This window comes from Passer domesticus, chromosome 15 (assembly GCF_036417665.1).
Source record: "Passer domesticus isolate bPasDom1 chromosome 15, bPasDom1.hap1, whole genome shotgun sequence".
NCBI classification, from domain to species: Eukaryota; Metazoa; Chordata; class Aves; order Passeriformes; family Passeridae; genus Passer; species Passer domesticus.
The window spans coordinates 7,652,694-7,678,299 of NC_087488.1; the positions used below are offsets into that span (position 1 = coordinate 7,652,694).

Here is a 25,606-nt window from a genome sequence, read left to right on the forward strand (position 1 = left end):
TCCACAGTGAAATCAGAAATGTGGAATGGATTAGAAAGTACATGGAAGGCAAAGCCCCTTCACCTGGTCAGTGAATCTCTGTGGGCAGGGAGAAAGGAAGGCAGTGGGACACAGACTGAGGGCTCTGTTCTCAGTGGAAGACAAACTTGGTGTTTTGACGGAAAGGAAAAGGTTTTTTAATCCTTCAAGTTACAGATCAAGCCTGTTAATAATTAAATTCTCAGCAGTTGGTGCCTGCACATTCTGTGACTCCCTCTACCTGAAATACTTCACTTTCCAAGTGATAATATACTGAGAATTGAATACTTATAATAAAATAATTGAGTTTTTAATTGAACCCAATAATCTTTATTGCAAATTCCAGAAATAAGAGGGTTTTCAAAGTGCATTAAACCACAATGTTTTCTTTAAAATATAGGCTAAAATCTGTATGCATATATAGACATACTTTCAAAATTGTGAGACTCACACGGAGATGTGTAACACCTCTGCAGACAGGAGCTTGGCTTGATGCAGTGTAATAAATTATCAAGTCTCTCTGCAAAGAACCCCTACTGGGGTGTGCTGACTAGGGAAAGTCATAACTGAGTACTTGCAAGAGCCAAAAAGATAAAAATTATATGAAGAAGTAAAAAAAAACAAAATCCCAACCCTGTTCTAAATAAGCTTGATTTCTGTCAAAAGGAATTAATTCCCTTTGAAAGGTACTCCCTTCATTGCTAATTAATTCACATGCACCTAATGTGTGATTTCAATTTAAAGAGCTAATCCCCTTGTGTGAGTTCAAAGAGGGTTTTTAAAAAATAGAACATTTCAAATGCCTATGAAAATGCAAAGGAAATTGAAAGGGGTTAAAACTTACAGAAATCTCTTATTTCCCTAGAATTCTAGAAAGGATTTGTATGAATGGGTGTGTATACATGTTTATGTAATACATATATATATATGACAAGAACTGAATGGGCTGATAATAATAATCAGGATGTTAATGACAATTGCTTAATATTTAGCCTGACAAAGACTTTGAATAGATCTTTAAAAAAATCTTAAATTGGAAAACAGAACCATACAAAAAATGTGAACTGTAAAACCTTTATCCATAGAATTCCTGCGGTGCTCCAGCATGGTCAGGGAATTTCCTGTAGAGAGATTTGGAAGGACCTTCTGCAGAACTCTGCCACTGAGAGATGAAGTGCAGGACCCACAGACAGACCTGCACTTAGCTGGGAGAACTAAATGCAGCAAAACAGTTTTATATAAAGTATTTTCATTCCAAATGTTGATCTTTGGAGAATAAATACCTTTTTCACTTTTAAAAAATTTTTCAAATCTTCAAAGAACAGAGTGATCTAGAAAAGTCAATTTCAATAAACAAATATTTTTTAATGGAAATTTTAATGTTTTTGTAGCAAGTGACAGAAAACTTTTATTTCATAATTTGGAAATATTTAGAAAAATCAGGTGACAGTAGCCACCCAGCTATTTTTGGGAAGCTGCATATCTTTTAAGAAAATGCTATAAATCCTCCCTAACCTATTGCATACTGCAGTGCTTAAATATATTTATTTTCTGCTCTATTATTTATTACTTTTGTCCTTCCTTACACTCTCATGCCAGCTTCATTTATCTTTATTCATGATAACTGGAGATGGTGGCAAGGAGTATTTGTTTGAGGACAAACACTTTTGGAAAATAACAAAACTACCTCCTGACCTTCAGCTGGGAAGAGGCACTATGGAAATAATACTGTGAGGGAAAAACCCCAAACAATTAACAACAAGATTCCCCAACAAGAGTCTAGAGCAAGCCTTGGGATGAGAATACAAGCAAAGGGTGTATTTGCCAATTTCCAGTTTAAAAAGTTGAGAATTTCTGGCTGCTTCTCTTCTGTCCCCCAATCAGACAAGATCTCACTCTATAGATCTTGAAGTCTTGATGTTTGTTAAACTATTTTTATCCTTGTATGAATACTCCTTATGTAACTTTAAAAAAAGAAACACAAAAAAACCCCAAAAACACCTTCATTCTTTGCTGTAAGCAACAACCTGATTTTTGCTGGTTAGCAGCTGCATCTGAGCTCCATGTATGCAGAGAGCCTCCAAATATCCACTTATTACTTTGCTGTCCTCACAAAGTGTTGAAAGAGGATACAATAATAGGTCAAGACAGAGAGAATATCAGAAAATCCCAAATAGATTTTTCATGTAGTTTATTGGAATCAAATATAACCTGGGGCAGTGAGAAGGAAAGGAGTTTTCAGTCCAAAATAGAACTTTTAAGATTGTTTCATCCTTTTCATAAAGCATCTGAAAGTCTGAGGAAAAGTAGGGGAAAGGAGGATGAAGTAGGAAAATACCTTGAGGGACTAATGTTTGTGTCTCAAATAACACTTTCATATTTTGCAGCTTTCAAGCTTTCTGGTTTGTTTTCTCTTTTTCTTTTTTTGTTCTGGGAATAGCAGATTTGTTGTCCATGGTGCAGTGTGTGGTGCATTGGGTGGGTGCTGCTCTCCTTGGGGGCAGCCAAGGACCAAGTGGGTGCTCTGGAGCCCTTGTGGCACTCTGGGGACACTGGGGTGTGCCTGCTGCCCCTGTGCCTCCTGTCCCAGCACTGCCAGTGTCCCAGCCCAGCTCTGCAGGAGCCCGGCTCAGTGTCCCTGCTGGGGTCCCTGCTCCAGCCCCTCCTCTGCCCTCCCTGGGCAGCTCCCTTCCCTTTGGTGCTGACAGGCTTTCCTGGGCTGCAGAGAACAAATGTCTGCTGGGGCCTTGTTAGGATTATTTGGGTTTCTGTAGGAGCCAAGGGTACAGCTGCCATTTTAAACAGGCTTTAGCTGTGTTTCAGTTGATGAGGTGTTGTTGTCTTTGTGACCTTGTACTGAGATGTCACATGGATTCCTCGTGTCCTTATCCTCTCTCTTTTCCAACAGAGGTGAATATTTTATCATGGATATTTTGGTGTTTATTTTGGGGGTCTTTATCACATCTTATGTTCAGCTTCAGTAATTTATAATCGTAATGGTAGCTAAAAATCACAGTCTGTACCCCAAGTGTTCACATGACATTTTCTATTTTCTACATACAAACCTTAACTAACACGTGCAAATCAAGACTCTAGACACAAGTGCCTATTATCACAAAGAAAATTGATGCATGTTTCATTCCAAGTGACTAAATACAGGGCAAAGATTGAAGATGCATAATTTTGGACAATTAAGTTCAAAAAATATCACGTGTTTTATTTTTAACTGCTTCTGATTATTTTTTTTAACTAATTGCTCCTGCTCTGATTCATATCCCTGCAGAGCTGTGTGTGTTTGTAGCTCAGCTCTGGCTTCACAAAGTGAGCAGTCAGCAGTCAGCAATTAGTCAAAGTCTGAGAAGCTTGCTCAGGATTTCTGCTACAGCCATCACTCGGGGCTGCACACAAGGCTGTGACTAAATGTCTTTCTTGGAAATACTTCTTAGAAGCATGATGCTGAAAACATTCTCCTGGTTCACAATAATTGGTTGTCTATTGGTGGAAAGGCAAGAACAATTTAGGAATAGCATAAATATCAAGCTGGTTTAGGCATAATAGGGATGCACTGACTGTGACCAGCGAGTGTGGGACACAGTATCATCAGCTTACCTAATAAATGTTTATAATACAATTCTCATTTTGAAAATTATCACTCAATAGGATATTTTTTTGCTTCAGAAAAGGCTACAGGCAAAGATGTTAAAAGATGATTAAGGTTGAAAAACCAAGCATGCAGAAATGAAGAAGTACCCTTTATCTAGTTAGCACAGTGAATGCATTATAAAATAATATTTAATCACACAAACACATTGTGTATTCTGCATTTTCCTAGTGCTACAATTCATTCAGCTTTTCAGATGAGGGTGTATAAATACATATCCTAATAGCAGAGCCTCTGGGGGTGCAACAAGGAAACTTTTAACTCATTCAGTGCCGTGTTGGCCCCATAAGCCCGAGTTTAACCCCTCTGACAGCTGGGAGGAAAGCACATTCTCTTTTACTCTTGTTCTCAAGGAATCTCATTACACAGCTTCTTTTCATCCCTCTTGTGTCATGCATCATGCTTGAGAACTGCAGCAGAGAGCTGAAGGCTGGGAGGGGACATGGGGTGGGAGAAGTCTGGGGGTGCCTGTCGGGAGGGCGAGTCTGGGCAGTGACCCCTGCAGGGCTGGCACTGCAGGGCTGTGGCTCAGACTGTGCAGGTGCACACAGCTGATGGCTGGGGAAATATGGCTGAGCAATGCAAGTGGGGCTGGGATACTTGGCATAAGCCAGGGTTCCTCCTAAAAGATGGAAATAGCTCTCTCCCATACTGGACTTCCCTTAGGATGCAAGCAGTTTGTCTCTTTCTTAGAAATGGATGAATATGTTTCTTCAGTGGAAATTTAAATTCTACGAGAGGTGTTAAGATGGTAACGTGAATTAGAGAACTGGCTTGATTTATACCAGATTTGTATATCAGTCTGAATAAACAAAATTCAAAAAAGTGATAAGGGATTGAAACCAAAACAGGAAGGAATTAAACACATGGGAACCATCCAGTGCATAGTAAGGTTTTTTATGTTTCCCTTTCCTCTCCAAAGGACTGTTTTTTCTGTCCTGTCAAAAAGAAATGACAGATTTTAGATATGACAATTGTGTAAAATAATCTCATTGATGTTTTGGTTTTGTGGAGAAGTTGCACTCCCTTCCCTCTCTACATTCAGCAGTCACCTCTAGGGTAAAAAGGTGACCCTAACAAACACAGGTCTGTAAGAGCTGGAAAAGGTGTGCCCCAGGACACCAAGTCACACTCTCACTTCCTCATAAAGCACGTGGGATCTCAAATGCTCCTGTCTAAGGTGTGGAAAGATAAATGGGGGATTAGTGCCTACAAATGTATCAATTATTTGGTTTGAGTTTACACTCTTTTACACGAATCAGGAAATCTTTTTGTGACTGTTTCTTGTCTAAAGCAATATTACTGAGAACACATAGTCATTGCTTGTATATTGCAGATTTAAAAATCTATGTTTATGATAAATGAATGTATTAAATGGTATTATTTTTCTTTTCTCACATCTAACAATGTAATACAGTAATGCCAAGTGTGACTCGGGTATTACAATGATTCAGCAAGCTTAGAAAGTCAAAAAGTAGACATAGCTGACTTGAAAATTGGAGACACTTAGCAGAGATAATAATTGGACTGCATAAAAAGTAAAGCAATTACTGAAACTGTTATGCATTGTGTACAATAACAAAAAAATGCATACAGGTTGACCAAAAATAATGTTCCAGGGTCTCATATTGCAGTTATTAAAGTCACTGGCATATCTGCTATAACTTAAACGCAAGTAGGACTTGACTCTAACTTCTTACAATATTCTGAATGTTGAATACTATGAACAGCTACAACTGATACATCTCAAGAACTGAGACATCTACAAGCAAAAGCTTATAAAAATCCACAGGATGAAAATGGAGATTTTTGCACAGAAAATCCTTTCTGGTTGCCACTGGGTGACATCAGGAGTGGCTGTTTTCCAGACAGTCAGCTGATGGTCAGTCCAGCTTTGCCTCCTTCAGAACAAATCCTGCCCAAAGACTTTCATATTTTAGCTTTGGAAGATGCAGTCAGATTTGCAGAGAAAATGCTCCCAAACACAGGGGACCACTTAGGGTGTAATAAAACAACAAGGCATGGCCTTATTAAAGAGGGCCAGCCAAGGAGAGAAATATAAAGCTCCCTGAGGCTGAGGGTGGGATTGACAGGAGGAGGAAGCAATAAAAAAGAACTAAATGGAGAGAGACAGATTGAAATTAGATGGCAATTACTGAAAACATATCATCCATGTCCTTCAAATGATGTTCTCTGTGATCCAAGTGCTTGGCAAGATCTAAATATCCATTTGTCGCCATTGGGCAAATTTAAATGCTGAGCATTTACACTTCTGACTTCTCCAAATAGTTTGGAACAGTGCAGGTGAGATCTTCAGCAAGTGTAACTCATTTTTGCTCCATTGGCAGAAGAGCATAGGATGTATGAAGTCATGAAAGCTGAAACTGTTTACATTAACTGAAATTCTGGCCCTGTAAGTCAAAATTTATAAAAGCCATAGCCAAATCCCTTTTCCTTCTGGCAGGCTAGCTTCCAATTTTCTACAAAATTATCCATGAAACTATACTGTCCAAAGTTACATGTGTATTTCTTCTAGATGTAAAACAGTTGAAATATTAAAAAAATTTATACAGGGTTTTTTGTTGTTTTTATTTTTTTGGTGGTGGTGGTTTTTTTTTTTGTTTGTTTGGGTTTATTTTGGTTTTTTTGGGTTTTTTTGTTTGTTTGTTTGGTTTTTTTTTGTTTTTTGGTTTTTGGTTTTTTTTAATTTCCAACATCTTCTTTATCTGATCTTTATTTAGCTTTATAATACAGTGTTTACCTGTGGGTGGTGTTAAGGCTCATCTGGTAGGCAATGGCCAAAAAGTCTCTGCTGGCTGTTGCACAGCCTCATAGCTTGGTGCTTTCATGAGTTTTGGGTTCCATCTCTGACCAGCAGGGACAAAGATGTGCCTACAATGAGAGAACCCTCTGCCATCTCAGCTTCCAGCTTCAGATTTTTAGACCTCTGTGTCTGACCTTTCCAAGTTCTGGTTCTGTCATGGACTCAAATCTGCAGGGACTAATCTGAGATATCACTTTGAAATTGTTGGCATCATTTTTTATTGGGTGAGCATTTAGTGCCTTTTGCTCTTGTCTGGACTAAAACACCATAAAAATACACCATTTGTTTTATTGTTTCCTTTCAGGCTGCCAATTCTATTCTTAGCTGTAGCCTAAAGTATTATGACAGACAAAACAAGTGTTCCATAGATGTTGGCTACCCTCTAAAAGATATTCTTATCTGGGCAAAAAAATAATTTGAAGAATCTGTATTCATTTTATCAGGGGCATTTTCCTTATTTCAGTGCTAGAACAAGGTATTATTCCTGTCTATGTTGTTTTTTCCCCCTTTTAGGACTGACGTTTCACACTTTTTTGTTTATTTATCAAGTGATCCCACCTGGGAAAACCCTAAAATGTTCCAACATGTATCACATAATTTTTAAGCTGTATCCTTGTCTCACCTGTCAGCACTGATGTTCTTAATACACCAGCTCCCAGCCTCTCCTGTTCCAGTGACATCAGCCTGCTAACTCATCTGTTGTGTTTTCAAACACAGATCTTCATGCTTAGCATGAGCTTCCTATCAGCATTCACAGAGCTAATTGTTGCCTGCCTTCATATCCCTTCCTAAAGCCATTTTCCCATATGATGACAGAAAATTTTGAGTGATTATGCAGCTGCTATGCTTTAACCTCTGCTTTTCTTTTCACCAAATATTGTCTCACAGTGATATTTGACTCCCTCTTTATTTCCTGAATCCATCTGTTGCCTCTTTCTTATGCCTGGGTGATATCCCTGTGACAGCTCCCAGCCATGATTACGTAGGTGCTACAGGAATACAATGTAGACATCAACAATAACAACATCCTTATCTCTCTTTTTTGATAGAAGCAGTTTCATCCAAAAATGTGCCTTGTTTAGTTACTCTGTGTTAAGAGAGAAAGAATTAGAAGCTGTAAAACCAACAGACCAAAGCAGCCCAAACACAAAACTTCAGTGCTTTGGTCAAGCTGACAGAAACACCAGGCTGGGAAAGTTTCCCAGTTCAACATAACAGATTCACCAGCTACTTGTGCATTCATAGCTACCCATGAGATGCAGACAGAGACTGTTGATGTAGATTGGGCTCTGTTTTAAAGGTTTCCTGAAGGAAGGTTGTTCTGCCTCTTCTCCCAGCGTTGTTATGACTGAAGGAGTGAGAAGAGCTCACTCCTGTCACGAGAGCCTGTCAGGTGCCCTCTGCAAGGGACGTAAAGCTCACTGCAAGAGGATTTACTGGGGCTTTCACCAAGCCTCTGTCAGGCAGGGTGATGTCCCTCACGTCCTGAGGGCTGACACTTTGCTGACCAGGATGAGCAGATTGCACATTTGTGCAAAGACTTATCCCAGTAGCTGTCCCTACGACTGCTCCTTGAGACATCCCCTCCTGCTATCTCTGTATCTGCAGGGGCATTTTCATCTCAGATGTGACCAGCACTCCTTCACCAATCCATGTTTTGGAACCTAAAGGATAAGGGGCATTTTCAGCCCCAAACTGGTGTTTGTTTACAAAAGAGAGAAAATATGTGTTTAATGAAATGCAAAGAATAATGCACCTCCAAGTATATCTCCTGCCTAAAGAGGGAGTTAACAAACGTGAAATCAGCTCAGGCTTCCAGATTTATCAGAGCATGACCACAGATACAGTTCATGGCTCAAACTGTTTGTGTCAGATGCTGCAGATGCTGCCCTGATCTAAGCAAATGCAGAAAAGGGAACCACACAGAGCTCGGTGAAGCTGCAGCTCTGTCCCTTGGGCAGGAGCACATCCCACACTGGCTCCTAAGAACAGAAATTGTTATCTGTGTCTGAGAGCTACGCTCCTCTCCAAAGGGAAGAGGTGTGTCCAGCCTGTGTATCCCCCACGGGGCTACCTGGTAGTCTGTAACCATTAGGTAACTCCAGAGCCTCTGTCAGGACATAGCCAAAGCCTTTGTGAAAAGGATGCCCTAATTTTCTTCTTTTGCTATGCAAAATCTGCTGTATTTTCTAATTGACAAAAGCACTTAATGAAGTTCGGTACTTTGTGCTATACACTAATTTCTTTTTTGCATATGCAGCCACTTCAAAGGTCTTTTCTGAACTTCAAAGACTACCTTTTGAAGTCTCTTAAATTGTGAGCTGGCTAAAAGGATTTACATCCTCCATTCAAGGAGTGTGTAAGTAAATTCCACTGGAATATATTTTTTATATTTCACCAGTGTCCCTCCACCAAGAATGAAAGATCCCTCCCAGCAGGGCACTTGCAGCTTGGAGGGTCCCAGCCCAAACCATTCCGTGATCCTGTGATAAGACATTTGCTGTACAAAAGATTTCTGTACTCCTCTTAAACGGAGAGGTATGTTTTAGTAAGGTAGCTATGAGTAAGTAAGGAAGTAATGTATGTTTTATGTTTTAGTAAGGTAGCTCTTAACATATGAATAGTAAATATTTACAAAAATACTCTGTAAAACAAGAATCCAAGTGAAAGAGGGACTCAGCCCCCTTCTGATATTGAGAATATTATTTTCTTAATTCCACTGAAATTTAGGATCATGCAGACAGATGTTTGCTACTGCCAGTGAAGCCCTCCAGTATCTTGGCAACCTGGCAGTAATTATAACTTGAAGTTTCTGTCAGCATCCTTTGAGAGGCAGTCTGTAATCCATAGGCCACAGGGACAGTGTGGAGATGCCTTTTCTTCTTCTGCTATATTCCTCCACAGCCACAGGAAGAAAGAAGCAATAATTTCTCAGCAGAAACATTCTTTCTCCTTTTGGTTACATGGATTTTCCTGGACTGGCAGAATGGGACAAAAGATCAATAAGACAATAAGGACTCCTATATCTGGGACTCTAGTTTAAGTTAACCAATCTCAAAGCAATAATTATAGCTCAGGAATATTCCCAGGGCGGGTGTTCTCAAGAATTTCCAACTAGTTTGTTTTCACTAGTTTATTTCTAGTTTTACCACTGTGTAAACCATGAAAGGTAGTCTGGGTATATAATAGTTTACATTTTCTGAAGCTGTACATCTCTCTAAATCTCAGTATTTGCTGGATTTCATCTATCTTCCTGGAATCCTGGTTTTGAACTTAGTTGGATTTTTTTTTTCTTTAAGGGAGTTTTGCGTCAAAATCCAAAGATCTCTGAAACTGAGTTAGTTTTGACAAGAAAACAAAATAGGAAAGGGAAGAAGTCCAGCAAATTATAAAGGATATACTTGGAAAAGTGAGAGTTCATAATTTGATTTCATAATTTTAGGTTTTATGTGAATTGTTCAATGCTCCATCTTCTCTATTTAAAGACATATCAATAGCAGTGGTGTGGGGTATTCATGTGCCCAGCTATGTGCAGTCATATGATAGTTATAGACAGTTGAATATCAAGTTATGTTTTTTAAACCTCAGTAGATACTTAGTATTGACCAATTAAAAATCTCAGGCTTTCTTCCTAACTTGTCTTCAGCACCATTTCTTCTCCATCTGAAGTACAAGCCCCACTCTCTCTGCCTCATCCAGAATTCCAGGGTTCTGCCTTGCAGTTCTGTCTTGCCATTCCCTTGTACTTTGGCTAAACTCTGCCAGAGCATGTTTCCCCCTTCTGATTATCACTTGAGTTAATAAATACCTGAGACTCGATCTCTCTAAGCTTTCTTTTCTGCTGGGTCTATGTTTAGCCATAAAAGTAGAAGGTATCTTTGATTTCCAAATCACACCTTTGCAGTCACAAGAGGACAGAAATAGTATCTTTCTGAAGTCCTGTCCCAGCTCCGTCGCTATTGGTTGGCCTGGCCCCACTCCCTCCAGATGCCAATCCTGAAGCTCTCTTCATAGTGTAGAAATATCCTCTTAGGCACCCTAAATAAAAATGATACAACTTTCAAAGAGGCTGAGTGCAGCTCCCATTTGATTTCCCTGGGATTCATAAAATGCAATTAGGCCACTCACACAGAAGGATCCCTGGATGTGAACACATTGTATTTATCTAGGTTAGACTATTTTGGCCTATTGTTTATTTCATAACCAAGGCTGATCTACTTTTTACATACACTAAAGGAAGCAGGTTTCTTCCAGTCCCCTTTAAACTTGCTGTTTCAGAAATATTACCAGTGTTCAATCTCAGCTGTAAATAATGACTCTTATCTTTAGGTAGACCATAGCTTAATTGGTAAAATTGCTTAATTGTCTTACTTACACACTGTGTTCTCTGCCGAGTTATTTAGAGCACTTTCTATACAAAATGCATTATTCAAAACACAATCTGTGCTCTTGACTTACAAACTTCATATACATTACAGAGACTTGTCTGGATTTTCTTTACTTTCTATGTTCTAGCACCTACATCTCTCAATACTTCTATTCCTTGGGAAAAATGTTCAGTTAAGAATTTCTTCACCCTTACAAGCAGCTAACCTAAAACACATATCAGCAGAAGGACAGATAGCAGGAGTACACTTTAAGATGCCAAAACTCCCTCTGCTGTCCTTTCCCAGTCATTGTACAATAGTGGCAATAACAGCTTTGCTCACCTCTGCCTTTCTGCTGGCTTCAGTGCCTGAAAACAACCTCTGTAAGTAACAGAGCAGAAGCAAAGGCTCATATGCTATGTGGAGCCTTGCTTTACCTGGCACATTGCTAGGAAACACTGTGTTGCAGTAAGTTCCCATTTCCCCCTGAAAGGAAGGAAAAGGCAGGTGGGAACGTTCCTACCAAGAGTGATAATGGATGGCACCACGCTGCTCTCACAGCCGTGGTTGCTGTGTGCTCATCAGGGGGATGAGCACTGCTGTTTTCAGCTGGAAACAGCAAGAATGAAGATTCCTGGACTTTCTGCCATACCTGTTCTCACTCAAAAGCCTAGATGAGATACTATTATAAGGTAATAATAATTACATGGAAATTACAGTTAATTAATTATTTAAGACCTTAATTAATGAGGAAGCAACATGAACTTCTATCAGCAAATGCCAGGAAACAAGTGAAATCCCTGGGACTGTAAGTTCCCAGACTAATGCCTTGCTCAGCAGTGTCTGCATTGCACCACTCTTCTCTTCTCCTGTTGCATAACAGCCCACAGCTGTCCCACTGTGATCTGCTCTGGCTCTGGGAGATTCCTCTTTGTCACCTCACCTCACTGGCAGCACTAGTGCTCACCTCACAGAGGTACAGATTGCCAGGCTTGGGAACTGCTGGTGCTTGGGATGTTCTCAGATACCTGCTGCCTTTGACATTGTGCTCTGTTTGTGTGCATTCCAGTTTTATGAGTTTCTCCTGTTTCAGTATTCAATTACAAGAAATGGTAACAGAACTGACTTTACTCTTCAAGGTGTATAGCAGCTAGCCCAAGAAATAATTTCCTCAGGTCTGAATTTCAGCATTCCCCAAGTGCTGGCTTGCTCCAGCAACCGTGGATCTAGAATTATTTTGAAATATTTCATCTAAAAGTATCTATTCTAAAGTCCTGGTTAGAAACTTAGAAGTTTTCCATGTTATAACAGATGGAGAATAAGAAGAACAGTCATTGAATTAGTGCTAAAGGAAAGTTTTGCTTTAGTCTGAGCTTCAGGAGAGAATGTTCCCAGCTGATTTGACAACCTCAACTATGTTTCCTTCCATCAGAACCTTAAAGCTGTCATTTATATTTTAACATGTGCTTAAGTTGTTATGTGGTTAAACCATGAACAATAATTCACCTTCAGCTGCAGTCAGTTTCTCTCCCATAACAAGACTTTCATAAATCATTTCTAACAAAGTAAATAAATCTCTCAGTTCCCACTATGCACCATTATTAAATTTCAATCCTTCCTTAAAAATAAAGATCAATGCATTTAGTAACTACAAACAACTAGAACTGCCATCCTTTAAAATATTATCTCCTGCTATAGAATTTGAAGTAGAGAAATGCATTTACTTTTAGGAATTTGAACATTAATCATGTGGCAGAAGTGGCATACATGGAAGCTGGAAGTGGAGTGGAGCTCTGTTTGACACCTCTGGGGACCATCTACAATAGCAAACAAAAAATGGAGGAGAGAAATATGATGCCACTTCATACTGAAATATGGAAGTGCTCATGATGTACAGCCCAGTGCTGACAGCCCTTCTGTGCCCTTGGGAATCTTTTGCATTAGTTTGTCAGTTAATTTTTGTACAGTAAATGCTTGCACAAGTTCACTTTCATGTGCTTAATGCCCACAGAGTCCTCAAGCCCCCTCAGTTAACTTTGCACGGAATCAGTTCCTTTTGGTGTCTTCTTTGTATGACAGATGAGACTTCTTCATTTTTGTTTATGTGGAATGAAGCAGTCATCCTAAGAAGATGATGTTGAATTTGTGTTTTGTAAATGTTTATAATACTGTGACTGTGAGTTTTTCTGAGACTATAAGGTTTAAGATTTTTAGTTTTTTCTCCTTTGTCTGTGTCTTACAAGTAGCCACCACAACACCCACTAGAACCTGCACTCAGGACCCCTTCACCAGCAGCATCTGAAATTCCACAGTTTCACTCTGCAGGGCTGTGTGATGGGCAGTGAAAGCCTTGCCTTCATCCACATCCAGGCACATTCATATCTGAATTACAACTGCAAGAGAAAATTCTTCTTTGTTGTTTGACTTACACTTCTTTAAGGAGTAATACAGCCAAGCTAAACTCAAGAGCTTGTGCACTGACTGGCAAACATATTTATTGTTCTGTTACCAAAAGAAATAATTTGGGCACTCCATTTCAATTTGTTTAACGTTTACAATGCAACAAATAGAGTTAAAGAGAGTCTTGCTGCAACAAGAATCAATGATGCCTAAAAGGTATGTTACAGGTAATGATCCACACTATAAATTTAGTTCAGATCTCTACAGATATTACAGTTATACCTCTGTGAAGCTGAAAATGCAAACAGCTTCTTTGTCACAGCCTAACTGAATAGGAAGAGCTTTCCAGTGAAAATTTTCAGCGTACAATTCCTGTTGTATGTACTTTTGTTTGTATGATGCAGCTGTATGTGGCACATGCTGCTATCATCTACTGTACAGATAAGGCTATGGAAAGACCTGGAAATGTGACAAGAAAAGCTTCTCTTGTAGTTAGTTGGTTAAGCTTGTCAAAAATTGCCATGTTGTGAGTTTGCTATTTTTTTTTCTGATGAAAAGAAAATTTATGTCACTGCAGTTGTGGTAACTGACAGAAATAGCCTAAGGTAAATAAATACACAGAGCAGTTTTACTCAAAAACATCCACAAAATAGTAATTGTATGGCTCCCTTGCAGTTAACACAAAACCTCTCTGACAACTTCCCCTTCAATAATTTAACACCCTCTGTAGCAGGTGATGTATTCCTGTGCCATTGCTTGATCTCAGATTTTATAGGTTTAATCATTTCCACTCACTAACCAAAAGAAACCATATGTGAAATTACTGTCCACCACTCCCTAGTTACATTAGTGAAGGAATTTTTTTTGCCTGTTTACCATGTCAAATGCTTGAGAACAGTGTGCACACTCCTTACATCCACTTAAGCACTTAACAGAGTGTTCAGGTATTGATTTTCAACTGTTTTTTAAACCACTCAGATGAATTCATACGAGCACTGGGGCATCTGTGAGTTATCCAAATGGACATTGATCATACATAATGACCTTCCTGGTGGAAACAAGGCTCATTCTCTTTATTCCTTCCCTTCCATTTTCTCTTTGGTTGTCTAGCTGACATACAGTATATTACATTAAGATTCCATCCCCTAGCACCACATGTCTTAAACATTTTTGTCCTAACAAAAGAAAAGAAACTATATTCCACACATTTGTCCAGAGCTCTGCATTAACTTCACAATACATTTACTTCTCATTCAAATCTATGTAAATGAGAACACAAGAGTTTTTCTTTCTAAAGGATCATTCACTGTGAATATATAAACTGCCCAGTGAACCTCACTAAGCATGGGATCAGCCTGCTGGCAAGAGAAAAGCATTCATACTCAGTCCATACAAAAAAACTTAAGAATGCTTCATCTTTTAAGGCTAACATCATTGCTTCTTCAAGTATCCTGCACCTGCTCTGCATTGTGAAAGAGTTTCTTTAAAACTCAGGATTGACTCCAGAAAGTCTCTCTGTACTGTGTCAGCTTCCAAAAGGTGTGTCTAGCTGAGGCTGGTCTTAAATGTGTGGCATCATCAGATTGGCAGCAGGGAGGTTCCTTCAGGGGAGGTTCCTGGGCAAGTCCTGCTCCTCCACCCTTCTCACCCTTCACCCTTCCCTGCTCCTGCCTTATTTTATACCACCACAAATAAATACTTACTGGCAAGAAAGCAGATTTGCCTTACAAAAAGAGTCACAAAGCTATTAAGAGGCCAAGCCCACACAATTTTGGCAGCAACCCAGCATGAAACCTTTAACACAGCCTTATCTGGTGATGTGCAGTCCTGTTGATGGCTGGAGAGCTCTGTCCATTCTCACAAAAGAGCACCTTGGTTAGCAGAAGTGCTGCAGTTATTCTGATATACAGAGGGGGCTCACAAGCTGCCTTTTTCCATGACTCAGGTTTTACTGTCTGGGCAGCTGTGGTTTTTTCTGGTTAGTTAAATCCACACTTAGTTGAAGAGTAAAAATGTTGATTTCCCTTAATACAATTGGCAACAGAGAATTTCACCTACAAAATTACATTCCTCTGTTAAAAATCTGACCTCCCCAATGGTCATTGAACATGACTGTATTTCTAACTTTTCCTGCTGTTATTCAATGGTAAAGAAATACACAGAAAAATTTAAAAAGCTGTTTTGTTCCACAAGTTTACTACAGGGGTGTAAATTAAAACCACGTCTAGGTTTTAATTTAACAAGGGCACATAAACACAATTAAGCTAAATTAATTTACTGCAATATTCCTATATTTTAAGTATCCTTTTCTATGATATTCTCAACAGAAACAAATTATCTTTAAGTAAATTTCATTTCACTTAAACTAAAGCTTTATTTCTGAATTAAAGTATCCACGTGAACTCCAGGCTATGTTGAAGATAGTTTAAAATTACACTCTTTAATTAATCCTGGTTTGCTTTCCTGCTTATCTTTCCCATGTAGACATGGCATCAGCACTGCCCGAACAGCACCCGGCGGGGCTGACCTTGGCAGTGTGATGTAAAACCTCTCTGCACAGCCTCTTGCCTGGTACTCCCTGTTCCCTTCACCTCTGCTGAATCACAGTGATGTACTTTGTAACAGGAGCTGATAGGGATCATTTATAACTGGGACTGCTTTTATACACATAACACTGTAAGATAGGTACATCTATTAAAATGCAAAAAAAAAAAAAAAAAGGTGGGGGATTTTTTTGTCGGCTTTGTGTTTTTTCTTTGTTTTTGGTTTTGTTTTGTTTTTTGTTTGTTTTTTTGTTTGGTTGCTTTTTTTAATTTACTATTCAGTCTTCTATGGACTGTAATTTTTTGATGCATGGGTTTCTAGATAGATAGCCATCCTGGCCTGAGTGTTCCAGAACTGTCTGTCTGCCTATGTTACTGTGATACAGTTTGTTTCTTAAAATTAAATAATCTTTTAAGAATGGTTGGAAAATATCTTAAGGTTGCTACATTTATGAGAAAATAGGTCATAAAAATAGCTACTAATTCAAAATGTGAAAGCAGTGGCAAAGGAGCTGAGGGATGGGGAAGCAAACCATACCTGGATATGAAAGGGAGACTTTCTGCCCTAGCTAGAGGTTAGGGAGGACAACAGATGCCAGGGCAGGGAGAGAACACATCTCTCCTCCTCTGAGTGCAGCAGCAGTGCCAGGGCAGGTGGCAGCCCAGGGCACTGGGCTCTTTCTCTTGCAGACTGTGCCCCAGTTTGTGAGAAGGTGCAGAACAAAGCACCGAAGCCTCGTGCAGTGCAGAAGGGTGAACTCCCCTGCAAGGCTTGCAGGCTGGGCCACACCTCTGATGCTCTGTCCTCTGGGGTGACATGTCCAGCTGTGCTGGACATGGCTGTTCAGCCATGGAAGCCTGAGTTAGCAGGGGAACACAGAAGGCAGCAGGATATGAAAACTGGCAAGGAAGTCATGGCTGGATTGATATCCCTGGCTTTGCTTTATTTTGGTTTCTAAAACATTGTGTTTCACACAACATATTTTGTACTTTGCTCTTCTGTGCTGTCTTTCATCCAAGGGATCTCAGAGCACTTTACTCACATTATTAATTAGGCCCCAAAACAACCCTGGAGGTAATTAAGTATTTATTATTGTACAGATGCATGAGCTGAAATAGTGTCTGAGATACAGGCCCTTGTTTACATTAAAGGCCTCTTGGACTGCTCTGTTAACAGAAAATGGCTTTAAAATAGTTGTAAATTGGATTATTATGAATGTTAATGCTTCCTCATCCTTATTACTCTTGATGCTGTCTTGTTCAGTGAATTTTCTAAACCTTACACTGTGAACAGGCAGTGCAGAACCTGTTCTGGTTTAACTTCATACATGGACATCTACACTGAGCCTTTTGGAAAGGAAATCCAGCATTGCTCCCAACACCATTTACATCAACAGCTCCATGCTGCAAAGTGTGGAACTTAAACATTTAATCACTGTCAGGATTTCCCTCTGAATCTGCATTTCCTATTTACAGTGCACAGTTGCAAGAGGAGGGAGAACAAGTGTCCCTTGCTCCCAGAGATCTGTGTACTCTGAATTGCTGAAGGTGACTTAGGTACAGTTGATTAACTCAGCATTGCAATGAAGTAGAAACCAAGTGTCTGTTAATTTGTCCCAGAATATGGGTAATAAAAAAAAAAGCCATTTGAAAAATGCTCATTTCTTCTGGTCTTTCCTTTAGCTTTAATTGCTGAAAATGTGCCTAAATGTCCGCTCTAGATACCTCTGTTCTTCATTCAGATTGTCTATAAATTTATCTGTCAAGGATGGCTTTCCCTTGTTAAAACTTTAAAACTTTAGGGAGTTGGTGGGTTTTTTCATTCTCTGTCTTCTTCTTACTGTTTCCTCAGCAAGTTTGAAGCAAGAGAGGAAATAATGTTGCTATTTTAAATACAACATATAAAGTACTATGCTAGAAATTTTATTTGCAGTCTGACTCTGCCTTGACCTAGGACTCCTTGCTGTAGGGACAGCAGGAATCTGTTCCTGCTTCTCACTAACAGCTTAACTGAATCCATACCTTCCCAAAGCTCCCAAAGCAGGTACAGAAAACTGCTTTTTCAGCATAAAGAAGGTAAAATGGAAGTCTGATGGTATCAACTTTCCTAAGAAACATTTCCAGTAGAAAAAGGGACTGGTTTGCCTGGCAAATCACCAATGATACTTCTATTTCCTCTACTGTGGACAGTGATGAAGCAATATTTCAAAAAAGTATTTTTTCCTAATCAGACGAGTAGATCTGTGGATGGTAACTTGGACTAGACGTTTCAAATCAAGAATGGAAAGTGAATCCAAGTGCAGAACTTCATTTTCTTGAACATAGTAGGCACATTTCCCTCACCAACAGAAGGTCAGGTTCAAAATCCCACATCTCCAGAGGTACCTCTGAGTATCAGCTCACCCTGTCCCAGTGCTGACTCTGTATTGGCGTGGCACTGGGTAAAGGTGTATAATTCTGTCTGGTTTTGTGCAGAATTGGCTCATGTCAGTGGACCACAACTCCTTCTAGTCCCAGGGCTTGTGTCGTCAGTACTGATTCAAGGTCTTTGTGCCACAGACATCCTTTTTGGTTTCTTCCCATACAGAGAATTTGTGGTGTCAGATGCTGTTTAGAAATGCATGTAATTCCTCTTTGCTTTCCTGTTTACACTGATGATGTCAGGGTTGTTTTTTGTAGTTAAACAAGGTACCTTCTGCAGCTATTGCAGTAGTAGAATAAAAAATACAAGCAGTGTTTACTGCCAATTGGTGTTCTCCCTCAACAAGCAGGCTATGAACTTTAAATACATAGAGCTTAAATTTGGAGGACATTCTGTACAAAATTCAAGGTTGATTTGAATTTTGGGCATAAACACCTGACAGCTTCTGTTTCACATTGGGCTATTTTAGCTTTTAGTAAGTGTAGAGTCAGTAAGAAACATGTATACAGCTGATGCACAAACTAGAAGATCTTTGTCACTGTTTAATTTGTCCTGACACCAAGTTGCTACTGTTCAGTTCAGTTTAGGGTAAAATATCTTTGTATCGATCCAAGTGCATCTATAAGTGAGCTCCAGCTTTTAACTGGAGCTGTTTCACATTTTCTTTCCTGTGACCAAATCTTTAGACATGAACTGAGACATTTATATATCACAAATACTCTATGGCATTGAAATGAAACCATCTTTCTCATCACTGCATTACCATGGCAGGAAAATGAAAATAAGATTGGACAGGACTTTCTGGATTATCAAATTCTTTTGTTTAGTTTCTAGGGCAACTGTGGGATAAATGGTTCACATTTTCTTTGAGGCCAATTGCTTTCTTTACTCTGATAGATAAATTGTTTTGGCAACTCACTCCTTTAATGATTAGAAATCTATTATTTGCAACCTCTGTATATGCACAGCCAGCCTGTACCATTTGTACTTGCACCAGTTTTGTACATTAGCTCAAACAGCACTTCTGCTTGAGGTTTCCTTCCAATACACCTGTGCCAAAAGCAGCTTTGTCTCTTGTTCAGCTAGGGTTGCCACACCAACTCCTCTTAAATCTTATTCTGTAAAGGAGATTTTTATTTGCCTTGACCTCTCTCATAGTCCTTCTCCTCACTGCTGCACGCTGTATTGCTGTATCTTGCTTGCTCAGGACCAGATGACCAGAGCTGCACCAGAAGTAACCAAGAAGCCTTTTTGTGCCTTGGGCCACAGCATGAATACATCAGATGTCATTAATAGCCCCTAGATTTCAGCAGAACTTTATGTAAGTCTCCAGGTACTGTCTATTTAATACTGGCAGAATCTGTCTGATTTTTGTCATTTCAATCCTGAAGATCACGCTCCTTGCATGATACTGCTCTCTCCCATATGGCATCTATTTCTCACCTTTTGTCATCTGCAGATTCAATTAGCACCCCTAGACTTTTTTATATTTTTGTAATGAGAAAATCAAATAAAGTCAGCCTTCACACAGGTTCTTGAGGAACTGTCCATGTAAACTCCCTGCAGCCCAATAGCTGCTTTCAGGATGACCTGCCATTCTTATCCACTCTACATTTCTAACAGGTCCTGACTTGTCCATCTTACACAGCAATTGCAAATGCAGAAACTTTGGTTTGCCCTGCTGAAGTCCAGTTTCTTTTCTCTAAAACATGAATTATCCTTTCTTAAAAATGTTAGTTGAATTTAGCAGGCAAATTTGAAATAATTTTTTACAGTTTTATTTTTTGCCTTACTAAACTGAAAAAGAGACAAATCATGTTTATAACTTGCAAAAGAAACAGCTGTCCTGTGCTCCTCCATAGCATCAGTGATGACTTCGGCTTAAAATGCGTCATGCCACTAATTAGTTTTTAGTGCACACCACTCTTGGAAGAGTGAGTAACTGCTTTCATGGGCACAGTAGAAGCTCATGGCTTATGTGCCCTAAATTAGTGTAAGTCGTGGTTCTGGGAGATGTGTCACATCTCTGATCCTTTACAAGCTGTTTCTGGATTGGGATCACTGCTGCTGAATTACATCCCCATGCTCAGCACCAGCAAGCATTGGGTTAAACTAACACTGTCTACCCTGCATAGCACTTGAAAACAGTCAGGGCATTAGTCCGTGATTGCTCCATTTCCTAGCAATCTCGTTGCTCGTGGTTCGGAGGCCATTCCCTCCCTCCCAGAGTGTTTTCTGTGCCTGCCCCGCAGCCGGGGCTGGGGCGATCCGGGGTTCGCTCCTCACGCCGCATTCACCCAGCAGGGCCAGATCAACTAAGACCTGGGCACATAATTGCAATTTAATATGTCTTTTGCATTCCAAGTGCCTTAAAAGCTCTTGTTGTATGATGCCAGGTGTGTGTCCACTCTGCTGTGAGGGCACACGGGGGCACAGGGGCTATTCCTGAGAATTTGTCCATGGAGGACTGAGCAGAACAGGGCCGGGTCAGTATCCACAGCGCCTGTTTGGTGGAGGATAGAGAAAAATACTGCAGCAGCAGTGCTGGGGTGTCATCTCGGAGAAAACCAGTTGGTGACTTCAGAAAGGAAGCTGGGAGTGAATGACCCTGAGGGTGGTGTGGGAGCTCAGGGAGCTGGTCCTGGCCCAGGGAGGGAGCAAGGATCCTGGCAGTGCAGAGGGGATGGTGCCTGCACCATTTCCCACACACATGTCCCACACAGATGATGTCTGGAACACTTGAACACTCTGTAATCTCTAATTTGACGAAACCAAAGCAGCTTGGTGTTTTGGAAGCTGATGTGATTCCATTACAGCTTTTAGATCTTGAAAAAATCTAAAATATAATCTTACTTAGGAGCTACTTAGTCTTCTGTCCACTGTCAGCTACCTACGTCTTCTGCATTGGGTATTTCCTCTAAGGAACACAAGGAGACATTTATTTCTGAAAAGCAATCAGGACCATGATAATGTATTTTAAATTTCAGACTAAAGCATTTATTTCTTTGTAAACAGGTATTTTAAATCTATGCACACCAAGACTGTTACTGTTGCTTTCAATTAGAAATAATAAGGTTAAAGAAGAAGCCTCAATGAAACTATACAGGTAAGAAAATAAATTATTTTCTACTAAGTAAGAATGAATATTCTAAATATGGCATTAAATGTTTAAAGTGTACTGTGAGAATCCCCAATACACATTTTAATTTTCATTTAATATCTGAGTTCCTCTGAGTGAAATCACAGTTGCTTATGAAAAGCTGGGGTTTAAAAACTGTCTGGTGGCCGTATTTTAAGGTAGGGGGTCAAAGTCTGTTACAGAGAGAGCAATTAAGGGTCTGGTTATCAGCTTGGCCATTGTGATGCAATTTCTCTGAGTTCAGTGAAGCTTGACTGATTTACAGGAGCTGATAAATTACCTTCAGCTCCATGTTTTTAGTGAGAAAAATAATTCCTTGCCCTTTAAAAGTATAACTGCACTTATTTACTAAGGACTATCTCACAGCCATTAAGGAAATATTCCACAATGGGGCAAAAACGCACAAAGAAGCTTACTGGTATAAACCACCAGGGCACCAAGCAAGAAGGAATGACAGCAGAGATAAAGATGAAGGTCTGCTCAATTTTTACGAAATCTGTAGGATGCACTTTCTGTGCTCTTGCTTATGATGAGGTGAATAACAGGGTGCAAAATGTACAGGACTCCTGCTAATGCCATATGTGTTCCTTATGTGAGTGCATTGAGTGTCACTGTGCCATTGAAATATAGTGATCATATTAACTAAATGCAGAAAATGTCTGTGTACCACTTGTCCAATATCAATAAACAGTGTCACTTGGAAAGATCAACAGCTCCTAAGACATGGCTGCTCCAACACCCCACACTGCATTATTCCACACAGCACAGTACTTGCTGTCTTGTTTGCTGAAAAATTCTGGACTTGTTAATAATGTATGGGATTATCATAAACCCACCAACAGGTAGTACCTGTGAGAGCTGCTGAACGAAATGAAAAGTAGGATAATCAGATATAAGCATGTATTAGGAGAGGATTTAAAGGAACAAACTGTCTCAATGTTTTCCACGGCTCCTTAACAGGGAGTGAGGTTCAAGTTCGGCCAGAAGCATTCAAAGTTCAGGAGTTACTCTGTCTTAACAATAGACAAATTCAGATGAGTAAGTGATGATACTCTATGAGAACAGATGGATGCTTTTGTGATCAAAACATCAGACCTCTTTCTTTGCTGTCTTTGCTGTACACTTAGTGGGAACAGACTATTCACTTAATGTTCCTATATCCAGATTTCCCAGGACTAATTTGCAAATAAAATTTGCTTGGAAGCACTTGTTTTTTATAGGCTTGTTTTATATATCAAATATATATATATAGATATATTCAGCATGTTCAAATGTGCTGTAGATGGGGATGACAAACACCAGTCTGGCTGTGGGGGGCTGAGTTGGTGCCCAAGATGATGCCCAGGCTGGAGAGCACCTGAGCTATTTACAGTGCAGCACAAAGCAGCCAGAACTGCTGCTTCAATTCAGACAAGGGAATATTAATCCTTAGCAGGAGCATTTATCTACCAGAGAGGTCCTTTTCCTCTCCTGCACACCACAAACATGTCACTCAGAGGAAAGGTTTGTCAGTGGTTCTGACCAGACCTGGGCTGAGGCCATTCCACTCTGGAGAAAGCAGGAACCCTGATGTCTCAACCTACACAAGTTCACCTGAATCCAAATTTTCTGCACACCAGTTTTTATATTAAAAAAAATCTCCAGGAATTTAGAGCAGTCAAAGATAGCTGAATAACCAAGCAAAGCTGTGAATTTTTAAAACAGATTTGTTTCTACATGTTATTTGTTTCAGTCCTAGCAGAATAACATGTCTCTGTAAGAAAGAACTGAGTGCTATTTTGGCTAATGCATTTTCAGTTGAAACATTATGTTATGTTTAAAGCAACTTTTTTTCTTTTAAAGTCTGAATCGAGTTTAAGAAACCTAACAGACATATCATAGTCTGAATTTAAAGCACAGAAAGATAGAAAAACCAGCTTGTAACTGAAATTAGGAGACCATAGAAACAATTCACACTGAGCTCCCCAATACTGTTTTTCAGGAAACACTGATAATTAAGATTTACTTGGATGGAGTAATTCTTTGGCTTAAATATGTGTTGCAAATAATGCTTTTCTCAAACTGTAAACATGTAATTTATAACACTGCAATATTTTCATGTGGAGTCTCAAAGTAAAAAAAAGCACAAATGTACTATTGTTTTGGGAAATTACAGACTGGGAATAGGATAATCTGATCCAGTTGAAATATAGGAGCATTTCTATAAACATTATTCCAAGTGAGATTGCTGGATGTCCAAGAACTTCTGAGGTTGTCAAAGAATATGTGTTTAATCATTTCCTTCATACATTTCTCTTGAAGGTAGTATTTTTTACTTATTAGGTAGAGCAAGATAAAGGCAGGACTGTGGTCTGTGGGCTTCAGTCAGTGGGGTCAGACTTGCCCTCAAGCAGATGACAGAGCATTGCTGTGCAAACCATGATGATCAATATCCCTGAACTTCCCCATGTCTTGGAAAATGCTCCAAACTTTTTGTTGGGCTTCACAAAACCTGAGGGAACTGGGCACTATCCCACGGGCTTTCAACTAACAATATATGAAATTCACACAGGCCTAGAGGATTTCATTTGAGGAGTAAAATACCAAATTCTCATCCACTATACAAGGACAATATAAGCTCAGAGACCCAATGCACAAACTGAGCAATCACTAAGAAATTCAGCCAGTATTATGTGTATTGCAGATTCTGAAATCAGAGATAATGGCTCTTAATATCTAAAGCATTTCAACTCTGTCTCCATGAGAAGGTCAAACAAGCCAACATAATCCATGAATAGAAGGAAAATATTATTGCAAAAGTCTTGTAGCCCATCATTAAAATTAATCAGGGCATTTTAGTTACTCAGGTCCATTCTACAGGAAATCACTGATTAAATGTGAGAATCCTGTTTCTGGTGATGGCAAGGAGAAGGAAAATACTGGAGTAAATGGTTGAAAAAATGCTCTTTAAAAGATAATGCTCCAATTTTCTCTCATGACAGTTTAATAGCCTCTGGCTGATGCAAAAATAATCATTCTCACAGATTTACACCATAACCACACATGTAAACAGACACCCCACTGCCTATTGCAGAAAGTAATATCTTCCTAGGAAAAAAAAAAAAAGAACTAAAAAGTTATAAAATAGCAACACTTAAATACTAACACTCTTGTCACTCTTTCAAATTCTTCTAAATTTCTTGAATGTGAGTCGTAGCTTGGCACAATGTTCTTCACAGCAGCAGGTAATACATTGGTATATGACTGATTGCAGACCAGTAGCAACTCTTCCTTCTCCCAGATGCAAAGCAGACTTACAATTTCTCAGGACAAATTTCAGTTTTAAAATAATGGTCTCCTCTCCTCAGCTTGTGTGACTGGCAGGAACTGTACTGGAACAAACTGTTTGTTCCCATAAATTATGGGGGTTTTATATAACATACCCAAGAAATGCAGTTTTGTGGGCAATTTTGATCACTCAGGCCTATGATAGTGAGTCCCCCTGCTTTAGAGTCCTCATGGAGCTTTTTTCAGACTTAACTTTTTAAAAAAAAAATGACCTTTTACGTTGAGTTTCAGAACTTTATTTCCTTTATTTCCCAAAGCTCCAACTTCCCTTCCTCTGTACAGATACCTATAATTGCCAGATGTTTTAAATACCAGAATATTGCTTAATTTGCAGAGGCAAATTTTTCACCAGCACCTGGGGCAGCTCTCACTGAGGCTGCTGTCAGGTCAGTGCAGGTACTTTTTGTACCATGTGAACTGAGTCCAGCTCTCATCCTCATCTACACACGTGAGTCAGCCTGGTTAGGCCTGGGTCACTTAAAATGGGCATCCTGTCAAATGCTTCACTGGAAAAGCTCTAGTGTGCTTGAACCCTATCTTTGGCTATGTATTCCTTTAAAATACCATCAGCTATTAGAGTTTTTGTCAACGAAACTCTGTATGCACTGTCTTAATTACAGACCTCTTCTCTTCCTTTTTTTGGTTCATTTGAATGCAAATCCTGCTCCTGCTGCTGAACAATGGAAATGTCCACAGCCCTCACTTCCTTACATCAGGGTTCAGATTTCAGGAATCAAAAGAAAAGAGCTGTGCCAAGCCTGAAGAAATGATACTGCTTAAAATGCTTTTGAATTGTAATACTGTGCATGCAATATGGTGATAATAGTACTGTGCAGCAATTAGGAAACCTATTGTGTGTGTATGTTGTGCCCTACTACATACAAAAATGTGTCAGCTATTAACTG

The 25,606-nt window shown here is 39.5% G+C and overlaps 1 protein-coding gene and 1 long non-coding RNA gene across 7 annotated transcripts in view; both read right to left on the reverse strand.

Annotated features, from left to right (window-relative positions):
- Positions 1 to 25,606, reverse strand: part of SHISA9 (shisa family member 9) — a 177,986-nt gene that overhangs the window by 73,181 nt on the left and 79,199 nt on the right. The gene's annotated exons all lie outside the window — the stretch shown is intronic.
- LOC135281604 (uncharacterized) lies at positions 8,431 to 11,757 on the reverse strand. Of its 3 annotated transcripts, XR_010348201.1 has the most exons (4): positions 11,308 to 11,359; positions 11,213 to 11,238; positions 10,400 to 10,541; positions 8,431 to 9,476 (listed from the first exon to the last, which is right to left on the reverse strand). It is a non-coding gene; the product is annotated as an uncharacterized LOC135281604 (long non-coding RNA). The 3 variants fall into 3 exon arrangements; XR_010348200.1 differs by lacking the exons at positions 11,213 to 11,238; positions 11,308 to 11,359 and adding an exon at positions 11,609 to 11,757; XR_010348202.1 differs by lacking the exons at positions 8,431 to 9,476; positions 11,308 to 11,359 and adding an exon at positions 11,609 to 11,757 and having other exon boundaries at positions 10,206 to 10,541.